This window comes from Eleutherodactylus coqui, chromosome 6 (genome assembly GCF_035609145.1).
Source record: "Eleutherodactylus coqui strain aEleCoq1 chromosome 6, aEleCoq1.hap1, whole genome shotgun sequence".
Classification (NCBI taxonomy): domain Eukaryota; kingdom Metazoa; phylum Chordata; class Amphibia; order Anura; family Eleutherodactylidae; genus Eleutherodactylus; species Eleutherodactylus coqui.
In genome coordinates, this window is record NC_089842.1 from 243,504,684 (window position 1) to 243,522,599 (window position 17,916).

Below are 17,916 nucleotides of genomic sequence, written 5' to 3' on the forward strand. Positions count from 1 at the left end.
AGGTCTTACTACTTGGCTGCAGGCTCGTCTTTTAGTGTTTCTCTCTTCCCAGTTTGGGATGGATATCTCAAGGAGAAGGCAAAGGTCTTCCATCTCAGCCATAAGCAAGTCTGTTTGGGTTTCTCATGTCTCTTCTCAGTTAAGGATGGTTAAATCTCAAGATCAGCACCACGGACAGCGGCTGATACTCTGACTCTACTGTAGTTATGAGGCCATTTTTTTTGGAAGTTGCATTCACTATTGTTCTTCTTTCTCCCCCAGCAGGAAGAAAAGTGTCTTTTGTTAACTTGTAACTCAATGCACAATGTCTTGAAGGTCATGGAAACCTTTGTGCATCAAAAATTAATACACACATATCTTACTAAGTCCCTGCAAAAAAAAATGCCCTTATCTGGGGGTTTGCATTGAGTTTTCCTTCTCATGTATTTAGAAAGCATCATACTTTAGGTTGACCTGTATTCAAGTTTCTGGCTTGGGAGTCTTCTCAGCACTGATCAGCTGGTTTCTATCACCAAGTTACACAAGCTCAGCTCCTCCTCCCCTCTTCTCTATTGGAGGATGTGTAGCCAGGATCACCACCTCTATGAGATGAATGGAGCACATCTTCCTTACTGAAAGGAAGAGCCTCTACTTCCTGGGATGAGTAGGCCACCCACAATGCCTGCTACTCCTCAATGGCATAATTTAAAGTTGATCATATTTGGTTAGAATTAACAGTGGCAGCGCCAATGCTGGAAGCTACTGCCTTCTTTGTGATGCAGGTGGTGCAATTATGTCATCGAGTCGCCCGCATCATTCTGCAGGATGTTGGGCAGAAATGGCCTGTTGGTGGATGGAAGGCATCCTGGGAACATGGGGGAGGTGAGTAATTATTATTTTAGTATGGTGAACAGTGCATTATGGGTATTTATTACTGCAGGAGACATTATAGCTGTTTATCACTATGGGCTGCATTATAGCTAGTCACGGCTATTTCATAGAGTTGTAGAGTTGGGTCATCTGGTCCAATCCCCTACACAGGATCACTTAATCATCCCAGACAGCACCCACAGGGCCTATAGTCCTCTCCCCGTGCCCCTCTCAACCATATCTCAGACCAGAGGGGGTGGAGTTTACTCGTGGCACTCAAGCCACTTATTAAAATGGCTTGGCTACTAAAGCTCCACCCCATGTCATTGGCAACCCATTATGAAGGGCAAATAATAGGACAGAGGGCTCTCACAGGAAGGTCAGCATTGCCCATGGCATAAAAGGAGTTGCCTAGTTTTAAACTGTTTATGCCCTATTCTAAGGAGAGGTCATCATTAGTAGATCGGCAAAGGTCAATTGCAACAAAACTCTTAATGAACAGCTGCTTGCCAAGGCCAACATGCTTGTGCACTTAGCCAATTTTGGCAGGAAGCAGACAGCTCTGTTCTTACTGCAGTGGCCAGGCTTGGTATTGCAGTCTAAGTTCCCATTCCATGGAATGGGAACTTGGCCAGCAATACCAAGCCTGACCAGTGCAGTAGCAACAGAGCTGTCTGCTTCCTGCCACAATCGACTCAGTGCATGAGTTCAGCAGCCTGGCAAACAGCTGATCAGTGGGGGTCCTGGATGACAGTTTTATGGATGACTTGACCTAAAGACAGACAATCAATAGTTTGCAACTGGACAACATCTAGCATCCTGAGCATATGCCTTCAATATGTTGATCATATATGACATAAATTAAATATATGTTATGGAGTGGGAAGGGGTTAATGCCCCATGACCCCAGTTATTTGCACGACCTTGCTTGTATCGCATTATGCTATCATTAGCTGATTATGGCTTCACAAGGTGGAGAAATATGGATTTTAGTGACATAAATGTACAGATGTAGCAGAACAGAGTTTGTCAGATGCAGCAGAGCTGAGTTTGTGTTTGGCACATTACGGTATATTCTACTACCCCATCTGTTGTTTTAGCAGGGAGGTAAGTAAAGATTGGCTGTTATTTACCATCCCAGTTGTAATACTACCGTTATGTAAAGTTGGTGCTCAGGAAGATTTGGGGAAGGTCTTTCCTTTTCACGCTGCACCAGCAGAACTATCTGTTTTAGATCGCGCTTCTAATGCATCATCAATAACAAACATTCGCTTTGGTCAACATCTAATCCCTTGTATTTTTCGAGGGCTTATCACGTTGCTGCCCTGAGTACAGAAATGCTGATTCAGCTGATGGCATTAGCAGAACTGATCATGCAGGAAGAGCCGTAACCGCCGCACATCGCTCTTCTTAACAGAAAACGTATAATAACCCTGCAGAGCGAATACAGCGGCGACGGTCAGTCCAGGGGCAGCCGGGAATGATGTCACTGCCAGCTGTGGGACGAGGCTCTCAGCGAGGACACATCAGCATCATGGTTGGCTTCAGGGGGACATTTACAAGGGCTCATTCACACGGCGTATTTGGGCTTCGTATTACGCGCGTAATGCAGAACCTTAAACACCATTAACCCCTTAATAACCCGGCCCTTTTTTCCATCTTCCATTTTCGTTTTTTCCTCCTGCCTTTTAAAAAATCGTAACTCTTTTGTTTATCCATCGACGTCGCTGTACGAGGGCTTGTTGTTTTTTGCGGGACGAGTTGTAGTTTTCAATGGTACTATTTATTATACCATATAATGTACTGAAAAACTTTGTAAGGGGAGTAAAACAAAAAAGAGACAACATTTCGCCAACTTTCAGTGCGTCTTGTTTCTACAGCGCACAAACAGCAACAAAAATGACATGATAACTTTTTTTAAAGGGTTGGTGCGATTACTGCGATACCAAACTTGTATAGGTTTTTTTTTGCTGTACTACTTTTATATTTTTTCAAAGACATTTAATTTTTTTTAAATTATTTTCTGCGGTCACCTTCTGCGCGCAATAACTTTTTTATTTTTCCGTGGACGTAGCTGTACAGAAGCTCATTTTTTGCGGGATGTCCTGTAGATACGTTAGTACCAATTTGGATCACATACAACTTTTTGATCTCTTTTTATTGCATTTTTTCTGGGAGACAGGGTGACTGAAAAAGTGCATTTGTGGCGTTTTTAATTTTTTTTTTTTGGACGACGTTCCCCGTGCGGGAAAAATAATGCACTACTTTGATAGATCAGACTTTTACAGACGCGGCGATACCAAATATGTATTTTTGTTTAATGATTTAGATTTTTTTTATTATAGATATGGCAAAAGGGGAGTGATTTAAACTTGTATTACTTTTTTTTTTACAATTAGTAAAACTTTATTGATCTAATTTTGACATTTTTTTTAGCACCCCTAGGGGACCACAACTAACGATGCTTTGATCGCTCCTGCAGTATGACGTAATGATATAACATTACATCATACTGTGATCTGACAGGCAGTCTATCAGGCTGTCTGCTAAAGCAGCCCTGGGGCTTTTCAGAAGGATCCCGCCTGCCATGACACCCACAGGGCTCCCAGCAATCTCACGTGGGGGGCCGTACAGGACCCCCGAACATTGTTTGGGGGATTCAAATGCCGCTGCCAGAATTGACAGCAGCATTTAAAGGGTTAATTGACACAATCGGCCACACGGCTGATTGCAGCTATTGCCCACGGGTGTCAGCTGTAATAAACAGCTGATGCCCGCGCTGTATGAAGAGTGGTCGCCCCGTGATCTCTCTTCATACATACCCCGACGCTGCACGACTTTACTGTACGTCGTCAGTTTTCACACTTTCACTGTTGTGCGAGCAATAAAATTCCCAACATGCTCTATTTTTGCACACTTTTGTGCACTGAAGGCACCGTAGGAGTCTGTGGGGGTGCACACCCAATCCCCATGGAATCGCACAATGTACTGCACAATTTCACAGGGCAACCGATAACACCGGGGGCTAATTAGGCTGCACAGTGTGTCCCGCACCAATGTGAACGGTCCCTGGCAGCGCAGAAGGTACACAGAGCAAGAAGTTCCACCATCGTTAGTGTTTATGCGCTTTTGGTCATCGGAAGCCGCCCTTATACTATACCTGGCCTACTACAAGAAAGTAGCCAGACCGGGTGCAGGGAACCCATTACAGAAGGACATATTGTGATGACGTACATTAGATTCTAAAATGTTAGTCTGTGCCTTTAAATAATACTATTACAAATATAACTCATCCTGCAAAAAACAAGCCCTCATTGGTGGAAAAAAAGGTTATGACCTTTCGAAAGTGAGCAGGGAAAAAATGAAAAATCTCTGGTCTTGAAGGGGTTAAATAGGATTTAGAGCTCCGTTTTTTCTGATTCCTCTTCCGAAGATTTATAGAATTGTGGTTACCTGCAGCCACCACTAGGGAGATCTTAGGAGTTAACTGTATTTAGATTGAAGATAATAATGACATAGTATGCAGTACGCTCCTGAGCTCCCTCTAGTGGTGACTACAGGCAGGCAGAATTGTATTCTGTATTTCTGCTCAATCTGTTCACCGTGAAGACTTCTTCCAGCTGCGACACATATTGACACATTCAGCCTATCCTGCCACTACCTCCTCTCAGTGCATGATAGTAATAAGACTCCCCTCTATGGCCAAGTAATAGTTCCCCCTCTATGGGCTCAGTTAGCAATACTGTCCCAGTTAGTAAAAGTGTTGCCTTTTTATGGCCTCAATTAGTAGTAGTGTTCCCTTTTATTGCCCAAAATAGCAACATTGCCTCTCTGTGGCGCCACTTAGTAACAGTGCTCCCTTTAATGATCCAACTTAGTAAGAGTGGCCACTTTTATGTCATCACTCGGTAATAGTGCCCCCACTGTGGTCCTATTTGGTAATAACGCCCACTCTGTGGCTCCATTTAGTGGTAAATACAACTCAATGGCACCATTTAGTAATAGATGTCTTTCTATGCCCCCACTTAATAATAATGCCCCCTTTATGGCCCCACTTCATAATAGTGCCTGTTTTTACAAGCAAAATTTGTAATAGTGCCTCCTTTTATGGCTCCACTTGATAATGGTATCTTCACTGTAACCCCATTTGGTAATAGTGCTCCCACACATTTCCTTCTGTGGCACCACTTGGTAATAAAGCCCCCTTTTATGTCCCGCTTAGTAATAGTGCCCACTGCGTCCTAGTTAGTAATAGAGACCCTCCTCTATGGCCCCAAAACTCCATTATTCACTCAGCACTACCTGGCATAGAGCACTCTGTGCTACTTGACTCCTCCCCATCTTATGTCACCAGTGATGGCCAATAGGTCCCATCAAGACTCAATACTTAAACCCTGATTATTTTATATGCTTCTCTGTGCTTGGCTTAAAAGGGTTGTCCTATGAAAAGCAGTTATCCGCTACCCACAGGATAGACTAAGTATCTGACTGGTGGGTGTACGACCACTGGGAGTCCCACTGATCATGAGAGCAGGTGTCCTGGAGGTCCCTGAATGAATGAAGTGACGGCCGAGCACTCACACTGCCATACCTTTCAGTTCAATGGTACTACCACTGAGCGCCTGGATAGAACTGAAATCTAGCACCATATGGTCACTATGTATAGTGTTCTTTCTTCAGTAACAGTATGGTGGTATTACTCCATCACTATGTGGTGGTAATATGTGATCAGGGTGTAGAGGTATTATTTGGCCCTTATATAGGGTCATTGTTGGTAACATTGGACTTGGTATGGTGGGTTTTGTTCAGTAAATAAAACTAGCAAATGTTCTTGGTTTAGATGGGGATGTCCATTGCACAAGGGCCCAAGCCCAATGGACATCTGTGTCGGCCCCTGCTCATGATCGATGGGGATCCCAGTGGTTGAACCACTTCTAAACAAATATTGTGGATACGGGATACAACATCTTCGAGCGAGCAGCTACAGTATTTTTCTTTTTGTTGCCGGCCCTTTAATTATCTTCAGCGCTAGCGAAGAGTGTTGGTTGAGCTATAAGTAAATTATAGACCCTCTCCGGTAAACTACCAGAATTAAAGTGGCTCATTCTGTTAGGAAACCTCTCTGTTACAAGACAGATATCCACCTCACTCTTTCCAGCATTCGGAGACGAGGCCTCTTCATCAAGCCCCTGAAATCACAAGATTTATGCAGCCTGAGAGACTCTCTCATTAGAACAAGTTCTATCAGCAAACAGCTCTATCAAAGCGTAGAGCGGGCACCGAGCGCTGGAAGCGAGGAGGACAGGGCCATGTGCGGAGGTGTGATAGACGTCGTTGTTCATAGCCTTGGTGCCATCAACAAGTGACAGCTACAATGGACGCAGGAAAGAGATGGTTTCTACCACGGATCGGAAGGAAATGTCCCAACATCAACAAAACAGATACAATGTGTAAATATGAGCGTATCGGGATTTCCATAAAGTCGAAAACAATATTTTTACAGAAGCCAGTCAAATGCAAATCGGGATTACTCTGCCTCTCTCAAAGAATAATGTTTTATTAAAATGCTTTCAAGATGTTCCTGAAGGCAAATCTGGTTGGCGATTTTGTATACAAGAGTCAGCAGAATAGAAAGAATGCCGCGAGACTTAAGCAAGTGTATACGCATCCATGTGTGTGCCCCCGGGCGCCTGAATACGGAAGGTGATGTCCGTCCTTGAAAACCACAAAATCAATTCTAACATTTGTAGCTGAGGAATGTCTTAATATATCTTTATCGCTGCCCAAGCTTTGTTTTTCTCATACAGAGCTCCATATACCCTCCAAAGACATAGATTTGCTGCATCACTATCTTCTGTCTTCTAAATTGTTGGGGCGGTTGCTATGACTATGGAGGGGATCAGTGGACCACTCTGCACAGCCTTGTTACAGAGAGGATAGTCTGATTTGTTAGCCTCTGCTTTTGGTTTCTACAGTGTTGTGCAGTTGATAGCTGCAGCAGTGTGGTGCAGCTGATAGCTGTGACAACGTGTTCTATCCAGCATTCTTTGTTCTAGTTATAAGTACGCATGTAGCAAAGTTTAACTTGAGCATGATAACTTTCTGGAAAACTATCTCATCTTGAGCCATTGAAAAGCTATTGTTTGCTTAATGTAACAACAGTAATTGAAAATCTAGTAAACAAATAGTGGCACAGTAACGTATCTTAACTTGTTAAAAGTCCACTTAAACGTTGCTACATTTGTGCCTAGGTATAGTCTTGTCTTGTCTCTTTTGAACAGTGAGTCTTGCCTTGTTGCAGAGAGGATTTTTAGATTGGGCAGCCTCTTTTTAAGTATTGATAGCTGCAGCAGTATGGTGCTGTTGATAGCTGTGACAGCATGTGTTCTGTCCAGTATTCCTTGTTCTAATTCCAAGTATCTACTTCTAGTCCAGTCTTGTCTAGTCTGTCCAATCAATGTATCTCACTCCTTGGTTTTATAGTCCAGTCTGTGTTTTTCTAGTTTGTGGTTTGACTTGCCTTTCTTGTTTGTTTCTGTCTGCCTTAGATCATTTCAATATTTGCTTACTTTAGCCTCTTGTCTAGGCCCTAGCACCATCCTATTTTCAGGAATAGTATTTTAGACCGGTTCATCCACAGGAATAGCTTTAAGCTATTTAGATACAATGTCAGGAAGAGATTTTGAGAATGCCAGTGTTAGAGTCAGCATTTCTCTAGTTGTTATCTTGGTTTCATACCATTTACTCCAGTCTACACTAATAGTTTCATTAATGTCATCCTCATCCTCATCCTATTAATCAAATTACCATCACCCCCATCCCTTGTCATCTAACATGAGTCCGTAGTTGGATTTGTGTTTTCACTGTGTTGATGCATAACTATACTTCTTGCCACATCAAGGTGTTTCACTGTAAGTCCTGCGGGCTATCCGAGCACTGGGAGACACAGTCAGCACCCAGGAAAGGTGACTCCTAAAAGTGAAGCTCAGTTCTGGCGTTTAGTGTTCAGCCGCCATGCTTACGATTTAAAACATAGCAGTCACCACTAGGGGGAGCTTAGTAATTATTGAGTTTACTGTACACAGTAATCTTTTGAGTTCCTCCTAATCTTGCCTTCAGCCAATCAGAATGTGGTGCTTTAACTACACCATATGCAGGGGATTTGGAGCCCGGATTCAGGAAAACAAAACTCAGATCAATGAGAAATGAATCAGCACAAAGTTTTGGACCTAAAAACGACTTCATAATAAGAGGTAGACATTAACGTTAAAGAAACGTGTCAATGAAAAGGACTGCTGCGGGTCTTCTTACAGTTGCCGTTAGTGGCCTCTACTCCCTGTGTAGGAGACAATGTTACAATGATGTCCTAATAATATACATATTAAAGGAGCTGTCTGTTTACCGGACAACATCCCTTCACTAGGACTGACTGTAAAGAATACCAGAGCGCTACTTACCCTCCACTGCCACCGAGATCCACGCTGCAGCCCTGCTGTGGTCCCGGCATTTGCTGTGACAGCTCACATCATCATCAGCCAGTCAGAAGCTGCAACATCACATTCCCAAACCACTGACATGAAGGCGCTCGGGATGTAAGTGCCAATGCAAGGAGAATGAGAGGTGACGCTGTGGCTCTCCTACATACAGCCCCACACACAGCTGTGCTACATGCGCATCACACACACACTCACTCACACACACAGCTCTGCTACATGCATGTGATCATTAGAGGTGGAGTTTAGAGTCCAGGTGACTGATCACATGATGGTGACATCGTCAGAGGTCCTGTGAGCACACGGCTGCTGTCTGCATGTTTTATCATGCTGCAGGACCTGCAATGATGTCACCACCATGTGATCAGAGGTGGAGCAACTCACACGGCACACACAGACGGACAGACAACTAGTTGTTAGCACTTTGTTTACAGTCAGTCCTGTTGAAGGGATGTTGTCTAGTAATCTGACAATCCCTTTAAATCCATTAAGTCCCACAACATACCTGATTTTCGCTGGAGAGTCCTGCAAAATAGACACCAAAAGGCCCAGTTTTTATGCAAATGACCTCCAAAATGACTATTTTTTGGAAGGCTTTGTTGGCATTTCATGATGCATTGGGGTGGGGTTTTAAGCAACTCTCTGTTCCCAGGGCAAAATTCTGTTCAGAGACTGGTGGTGAAGTTATATCACCTGCCACCTTCTGCACTGTTGTCTCTCAGGTCCGCTGGTTCCTGGGCCCCATTTCCGTCTTCCAAGATGGTCAACGCAATCTTCTGACTACCCAATGCAGACTGTGCACTGCTGGTGGGTAAGACTATTGATGTGCTACTCTTGCTCTCTATTTGCTCATTTATTCAGTACTGGCTCATCGGAGAGCAACATGAACTGCCTGAGCTTACCGAAGCGTGGTTAGAAGCCATCTTGGAACTGGTAGATCTGAAGGACAATGGCGCAGAGCATGGACAGCAGGTAATACGATTTCCTTTAGTCCTTGGACATCATTTTTCTCAGGACGGAAGGGCCATTTAAAAAATTTCCAATGAATGAGTATTCAAGGCTTGAGAGGTATGCCAAAACTGGGAACCCAACATATCAGTAGAGGGGTCCTACAGCAGAGGGGAGGAGAAGCGGAGGAAGATCGGCTCCTTATATGTGTTATACTCTCTATGGTGGGTCTATAGGAATAGCTGTACCATGCTCAACCTGTCTAACTACAATGTACCTGTCTAACCAAGATGAAGGGCGCTGAGTATGACATATACATTGTATAGGATACGTGCCGGCAGCGTACTCTGCATTTAATCTACATTCATCAATCCTTGTAACCTTTCTTCCACTCTAATTGTCTGTAGTGTCACCTGTAAAGATGCGATTGGCCCTATGTGTTTGAGCTGAAGACTTGGGTACTACGCCAGCACACAGTATAATCAATCAAGGCTGCAAGTCTAATAGGAGGGAGCCTGTGATTAGTAACATAAAGTTAATTATTGAGGTTGCTGCTCTTTTAAACACCTCACTGATCTTAGAAATGAGTCTCGGCACAGCAGCAGGGTCTAGCCGGGGGACCGCGAGTAACAATGCTGTCAGATGGAGGCGTAATCAGACAGCGAGGAGCTCCGGTACTTGGGGGATTTACTCCCAGCTATGAGGAATTCCGAATATTAATGCAGAATAAACAGACGGCTCTAGTGTGACATTTACCTGCGACTACACCGCCTCCACACATGTACGCCTATAGGACGACAAGCAAACATAGCAGCAGAGTGGGTCACCAGTGGGAAAACCACCATGAAGAGGGAGGAGGCAGCTAGAAGAGTACATGGCGCACACATGAAGAAGAAAGTCCACATGGAATGCTAAAGAGAACCTCTCACCATTTTCTCAACTGATCGAGGGCTTTTTAAACCTCTGGATAGTAGTTGATGGATGGGGGTCTGCCGCTCAGGACATCCATCCATCATTTGATCATCCAGCCCGCTGCACCAACAGGCATCATCGGTGGTCATTGCAGGAAGTATAATAGGCAGCTTCATTCCCATTGACATCATTCGGAGCATCACTTTCTCTTACACTTCCTGCTTCTCTCATGGTCAGGACATGACATCCTGTCCTGGCCATGGGAGAAGCAGAAGTGTACTGGAGGCATCGTGCTCCCACTGATTTCACTCCGACACTCGCACTTCCTGCAGTGACCACTGATGGACAGGGTCTTGAGTTGCAGACCTCCATTCATCATCTACTGATGACCTATGCAAACGATAGGTCATCAGTTTAAAGAACACCCCTTAAACATCCTACCCCAATAAAACCATGATGTAATGCACATGTCTAAAGTTATTCTGTTATTCTCCCTGGGCAAAGCATGCCTTAAAAATTTAGGAATTTACATTTATGGTCCGATGGGCAGGCCGACCATCCCTGCAGCCCTCATAACTCTGCTAACGCCACCCGTCTCTGCTTGTATGATATGGAGACTTCCTCCATGCCAACAATGTGGTGTTCAAACTCTCAGGCATGCGTCGGGAGCTCCGGTACCGGCACATATGGACTTGAGTCTTTTGAATCTGCCTTACTGAGAATTGTGACCCTGGAGCCATGCCAGCCTGCCTTGTGCCTAAGGAGACTGTAACTTAAACTTGCAGTGGACCGAAAAGCAGAGACTGTGTTGACAAGTTCTAAAGACTGTGTTGCCAACTCTGCTGCCAAGTAAAGATGGTCATTGTTTATTGCAACGTGTGCTCCGTCTCATAATCTACCTGCCTAAAGGGTTAAACATTTTGGGGTGCCACTAATATTGAGGATAGGGCATCTGGTCCCCGTTTCCTAGAGTGGTTGGTCCCTTGCTACTCTCTGGGTGGGAGGTGGTAGAGCTCCGTGACAAGGCCCAGACTCTACCCACTGTCTCCTTGGCTCGAGCCGCTCCTCAGTTCCCGTTTCTTAGAGTGGTTGCACATGATAGGACAATGATGCATAATTTGTGAGAGGCTGAGCCCCGCCTCAAACCAAACACCATGGACAATTAGCTTCACACACCACCAAAAATAAAAATCCACAGATGTCAGACCTGGAGAGCCCGGGGGCCATTGTTTATGTCCATCCCTACCAGCTCTCCCTGCAGGGGAGCGTCAAAACTGCAGACTTTTCAATGATTTTACCCCCAAAAAACCTTTTAGTCAACTCAATGGGGCACAAAAGGAACCGTTCAATGACAAGCTGAACTCTTCTAGTGTAGTGACCCGTAGGGTACTACAGACTAGTCAAATAGTCAGAAAGTCCTGCGTACCTGTCTGTGAACTCCTGCGGAGACATAGAGGGTGTTCTACGGGTGGGAGACACTGTCGTTCCCCTAATTCATGTCGTTCCCCTGATTCTGCCCGCCAACAGCTCGCTTCGTATTGGCTGCTTGCTAGTAAGTTCCTTATTAGTAGAGGGGGAGGAGTTGACACAAGCAGGGAAAGTGAGCAGGGCGAGGCAGGAAATGAGTGCGGAGGAGAGAAAAAGTGCGGGAAAAGGACAGAAAAGGAAGGAGGAGTCGGGGAGTTGTCGTCTGGAGGTGGAGAAAAAGACCAGGAATAAGCCACAGGGAGGAGAAAAGTACAGAACAAAGTCTTCACAACTGTGAGTGTAACTAAAGGCCCATTTAGACGGGACGAGTGTCGGGCAAACGAAGAGGGGCGGCGGAGCGAGACCAGTGAAATCTCCTGCAACCGCCCCACTGTGAGCCAGCGATACCCGATCCCGTGCAGCAAATCGCTAAGGTAAACCATGCATTGGGTTACCCCCTTTGAAAGGCTTCTCCTCAGTTCCTTGGACGGGTCCCTTGCTACCCTCCGGGTGGGAGGCGGTAGAGCTCCGAGACAAGGCCGCTCCTTGGACGCTGCACAAGTATCAGGCAATTTTCAAAAGAGCCCTAATAGTGACCCCTATAGTCGTAACAGTAGTAATAGTGGCCCCTACAGTGGCCCCAGTAAAAATAGTGACTCTCATAGTGGCCCCAGTAGTAACAGGGTTCCCCATAGTGGCCCCAGTAGTAACAGGGTTCCCCATAGTGGCCCCAGTAGTAACAGGGTTCCCCATAGTGGCCCAATGAGTAATAGCAACCCCCACAGTGGCCCCAGTAGTAATATTAACCCCTCAGTAATATTAACTGCACAGTAATAATATTAACCCCCTCAGTAATATTAACCCCACAGTGGCTACAGTAATAATAGCCCCCCAACCCATATACTTAACTCCTCATTCTCCTCTGCTCAGCGATGATCCCGGGTGCACACTGACATCAGTGTGTGCAGTGGGATCAGCGTTGCAGCGTGATTACCGGCGAGGAGCTGTGGCATCCATGGTGGTATTCACCTACGGACCTACAGGCTAGGTGAAGCTGCATTAATCACTTTAATTGCCCCCTTTGTACCCGCTCAAGCTCTGATATGTCCTCCTTGAGTATCGGTGCCCGAAACTGTCCACAATATCCCATGTGTGGTCTGACCAGTCACTTGTAGAGAGGATGAACAATGTTCTCGTCATGTGACCCTCGATCTCTTCTGATGTCCCCATGATCCTAATTGCCTTTGCAGCAGCTGCCTGACACTGGCTGCTCCAGTTAAGCTTACAGATAATTAAACCCGCCAAGTCCTTCTTCATGTCAGTGTCCCCAGTGGTTTCCCATTTAGCATGTAATGGTGACATGTATCTCCTCTGCCCGTGTGCAGAACCGCACATTTATCAGTGTTACACCCCATTGCCACTTTTCTGCCCCCAAATTATCCAGATCCTCTTGCAGCCGCCTGGCATCCTCTTGTGTTAGCTTTTTTACATTTCTTCTACATTGGTAAATGTATATTGAGGTGCGCTGTGTAATGGTAGACCGCTCAACAAGACGAGTTCTGTGCATGGTATGTAATATAAGATGAAGATTTGACGACCGATGGGAAAGGAAATAGTTAACCGCCTGGCACCATGGGCAGGATTCCATTGGCATTTTGAGAGCCTCTTGTGTGTTTGTTGCTGTTTACATCCCTCTTACTGCTAGTTAATTTTAATAAACCCCTGCTGTGAGCCGTCACATCTTCCACATGTGTTACTTGTGGTATATGTCAGCATATATACTGCAGCAGAGGAAATGCAGAGCGAGGCTGAGAACAACTACAAGCAAAGTTAAAGCAACCCTCCGGGCATGGATAAACAAGTCTGGCCAAATGCTTCTCTGACTACCTGCTGCACACTGTGCATAGCATGCATCAGTAGTCTAAGGCACTATATACTGCTCCGACTGGCTGCCACTGCTCATGTGGACTGCACTGCTCATGTGGGCAGCACTGCTCATGTGGACAGCACTGGTCATGTGGGAAGCACTGCTCATGTGGACAGCACTGCTCATGTGGACAGCACTGGTCATATGGACAGCACTGCTCATGTGGCCGTCACTGCTCATTTGGGCAACACTGCTCATGTGGCCATCACTGCTCATATAGACAGCACTGCTCATGTGGCCGGCACTGGTTATGTGGACAGCACTGCTCATGTGGGCAGCACTGCTCATATGGACAGCACTGCTCATGTGGACAGCACTGCTCATGTGGGCAGCACTGCTCATGTGGACAGCACTGCTCATGCGGCCGTCACTGGTCATGTGAAGAGCACTGGTCATATGGACAGCACTGCTCATGTGGCCGTCACTGCTCATGTGCCTGGCACTGGTCATGTGGACAGCATTGCTCATGTGGACAGCACTGGTCATATGGACAGCACTGCTCATGTGGACAACACTGCTCATGTGGCCGTCACTGCTCATGTGCCTGGCACTGGTCATGTGGACAGCATTGCTCATGTGGACAGCACTGGTCATTTGGACAGCACTGCTCATGTGGCCGTCACTGGTCATGTGAAGAGCACTGGTCATATGGACAGCACTGCTCATGTGGACAGCACTGGTCATTTGGACAGCACTGCTCATGTGGCCGTCACTGCTCATTTGGGCAGCACTGCTCATGTGGGAAACACTGCTCATGTGGCCGTCACTGCTCATGTGGGCAACACTGCTCATGTGGCCGTCACTGCTCATGTGCCTGGCACTGCTCATGTGGACAGCACTGCTCATGTGGACAGCACTGCTCATGCGGCCGTCACTGGTCATGTGAAGAGCACTGGTCATATGGACAGCACTGCTCATGTGGCCGTCACTGCTTATGTGCCTGGCACTGGTCATGTGGCCCTCACTGCTCATTCGGTCAGCACTGCTCATGTGGGAAACACTGCTCATGTGGGAAACACTGCTCATGTGGCCGTCACTGCTCATGTGGGCAACACTGCTCATGTGGCCGTCACTGCACATGTGGCCAGCACTGGTTATGTGGACTGCACCAATCAGAGTTAGAAACCTGTTCATTTTTTTCTAGACAAATGCACAAAAAAACACAGATGCCACAACATTTCTACAGACACATGTCCCACCCCTAAGTTACGCCTTCCTATAATGCCCGTAAATTACAAAAAACACAAAATTAAACAGATTGTCCAACAGTTGAAGAAGAATCTGACAGCAGCACCTATAACATGTCCGATGGCCCAGCACCGATAGCGCATAATACGGCACACCATTGTTGCTTCCATGTGTATAGAGACTAGTAGGGAATTATGGGGTGTAATGGGGAGGCACTGCCTATTACAGAAGAGCGCCGTACAGCTGTCTTGTCTGAGCGGCCAACGGCCACACCTAGCCTGCCACCTCCAACTCACTAGCTGGCTGAGAGGGGGAGAAGCAGGAGACCGGTACTTGCCAGAGCCAGTCTCAGAAGTGCTGACAAGCCCTGCTTGTTCCCCTCCGCTGGCCAGAGACACAGCTGGGGAGGGGAGCAAGTGGTAGAGGTCCCTGGTGCCAAGTTGAAGTCGCTGGGCATCACCATTTTGGAGTGGCCTCTAATAGGTAGTAGTGATGCAGGTGGTAGATGGACTCACAGGACTGTAGTGAGACGCTAGCATAATGGGTTAAAGAATGTTGCCATACGTTTAATGAGTTAGAATGCAAGGCCATGCGAGGGTTAAGGTCAAGTAGGGAAATGTTCTATGCAGTGTGATATTCTAATGTTATGGATAAAGGGTTAATGACATGCAATGTACCTGATGTAATAGAGTGTAATAATGAGGTGTAATGGCGCAGTTAGGCATGTGGTACAGAGTGTCTATCAAATCAATTAATTGAGCGCAGGTGGGAAATCGCTAGTTGATGATGATGTGACGACCTCCGGACTGGAGTGTTGTCTATGATGTGTTTTACACTATCCTTAAGTGAGGACCCTGCGGAATTTGATGTAGGGGCCCATGACCATATCAATACCGATGTATGTAGTGGATATGCCACATTTAAAAGATATGTGAAGAAGTAATGGAAATGCTATGTACCTTACTGCTGCCAAGAGGAACTAATGAGGAACCAATATAAATGTTGTCGAGAGACGCCACATGACGAAAATGTTAATTAATTGTTGCTTTAAGAGTACTGATTACTACAGCGGAGCTGACAGGTTGGCCTGGTTATGACCCCCTAACAGTAATGTAGAGACTATACATTTTCATTTCCTTGTCACTGGACTAATTATTTACTGTTTTGCTCATCCCTCCCAGATATTCATCTAAGTGCTATTAATACCTTCCCGCTCCATGACGTAAGGGTACGTCATGGCAGGCTGGTACTTTGCGCAAAATGATGTACCCTTATGTCATCGGAATAGCGCGAGATCAGTAGCCCTGCCATGCCTTATCACAGCGATCATAATTGCTGTGCTGCAGTCCCTCAGAGGGACACACATTGTGTAAAAAAAGAAAAGAAAAATGTAAAAAAAATGTTAAAAAAACCCTTTTTTGTGCTTTTTCTAATATTAGCATAAGAAAGGTAAAAAAAAATTAAAATGGCACATATTTGGTATTGACACATCCGTAACAACGTGTATAAAAAGCTGAACATGCTTTTTATTTTGTACGGCGAAAAGCGTAAATAAAAACGCTAAAAAACAAAGGCTTTTGCTTCCCAAAAAATGCAATAAAAGTGATCAAAAAAGCTGTATATTCCCCCAAATGGTACCAATAAAAACTACAGCTCGTCTTGCAAAAAATAAGCCCTTATAGAGCTCCGCATATAGAAAAATAAAAAAGTTACAGGACTTTGAATGCAGCGATATAGAAAAAAAAAGATTTCCAAAAAAAGTGGCTTTTATTGCAAAAAAGTGTAAAAACCTAAATAAAATATAAGAATTTTGGTATCGTTGTAAATATATTGTGCCATTAATGCTGCATGATTAACGCTGTAAAAAAAAAAATCTATGGCAGAATTGATGCGTTTTCTCTCCCTGTTATCATAAAAAAAAATAATAAAAGTTTTACAGTATAGTCTATGTACTCAAAAGTGGCGCCGATAAAAACTACAGTTCGCCACGCAAAAAACAAGCCCTTATACGGCCGCGTCGACGGGAAAATAAAATAGTTATGGCTTTTGAAAAATGGAGATGAAAATCCGCCAAAAATCGTTGCGTCCTTAAGCCCAAAATAGGCCGTGTCATTAAGGGGTTAATCACATGTCTGTGCCCTCGCATCCTATATCTGGTATTTATCTAGTGCAAATTAAGTTCCCCATGTCTGCGCCCTCCCATGTGATCCTTTGTCTTTATACAAATAAGTCTGTAGATTTGTTGTATTATGTCTGAAGAAGGACCCTGAGAGGCTCGAAAGCTCGCTGTAACATCATGTATTTTTGTTAGCCATTAAAAGGTATCATATCTTCAGGATTACTTGCTTTCTCTTACTGGGACAATCACACTTTAGGATTCTATCACTTTAAGTGAGAGTTTATGCTACTGGTGTAACGATAAACTACACAAACCCTCCTGTGGAGCACAATACTATTTATTATGTAAAGTTATATTGTATAAGAATGTGCTGCCTCCATCTGCCCTCGCCGCGCCGTCCTGAACCTGTGCCGCACCGCCACCACCTGCGACTGGTTACAGGAGCATCGATGCTGGACTGATGAGGGATTTAACAGTTGAGTATTCTTTTTATATTCCTGGACAATCCCTTTAATTCAGACCTCAAAAAGTTGATTATATCAGGGCAGTTTCAGACGAACGTGGCGGCAGTGATAATCACAACCATATACTGGGACAAAACCAAACGACTGATTTCAATGGATTTCAGTGGTTTTGTTTTCACTATCTGGATTCTCACCTGTTAATTGTACAGGTGAGAAAAGATCGGACTTGCCCCATCCTTCTCACACATAGTGAATACTAGACGTCTCCACAACGCAGAGAAGAGAATTCACCGCATTTCTAGAATCTGAGAGGGGCGCAGTATTGGGGTGTGAGAAACTACAAAATTCCATAATCTTTGAAAATTCCTGGAGAACAGGAGAAGATCCAGAAGATTGGAAAAGAGCAAATGTTGTCCCTATCTTCAAAAAGGGAAGAAGGTGGATCCAGGAAACTACAGGCCTGTGAGCCTGACTTCTATACCGGTAAAGATCTGTGAACAAATTATTAAACAGCATGTATGCAAGTACTTGGATGAGACTGGAGTAATT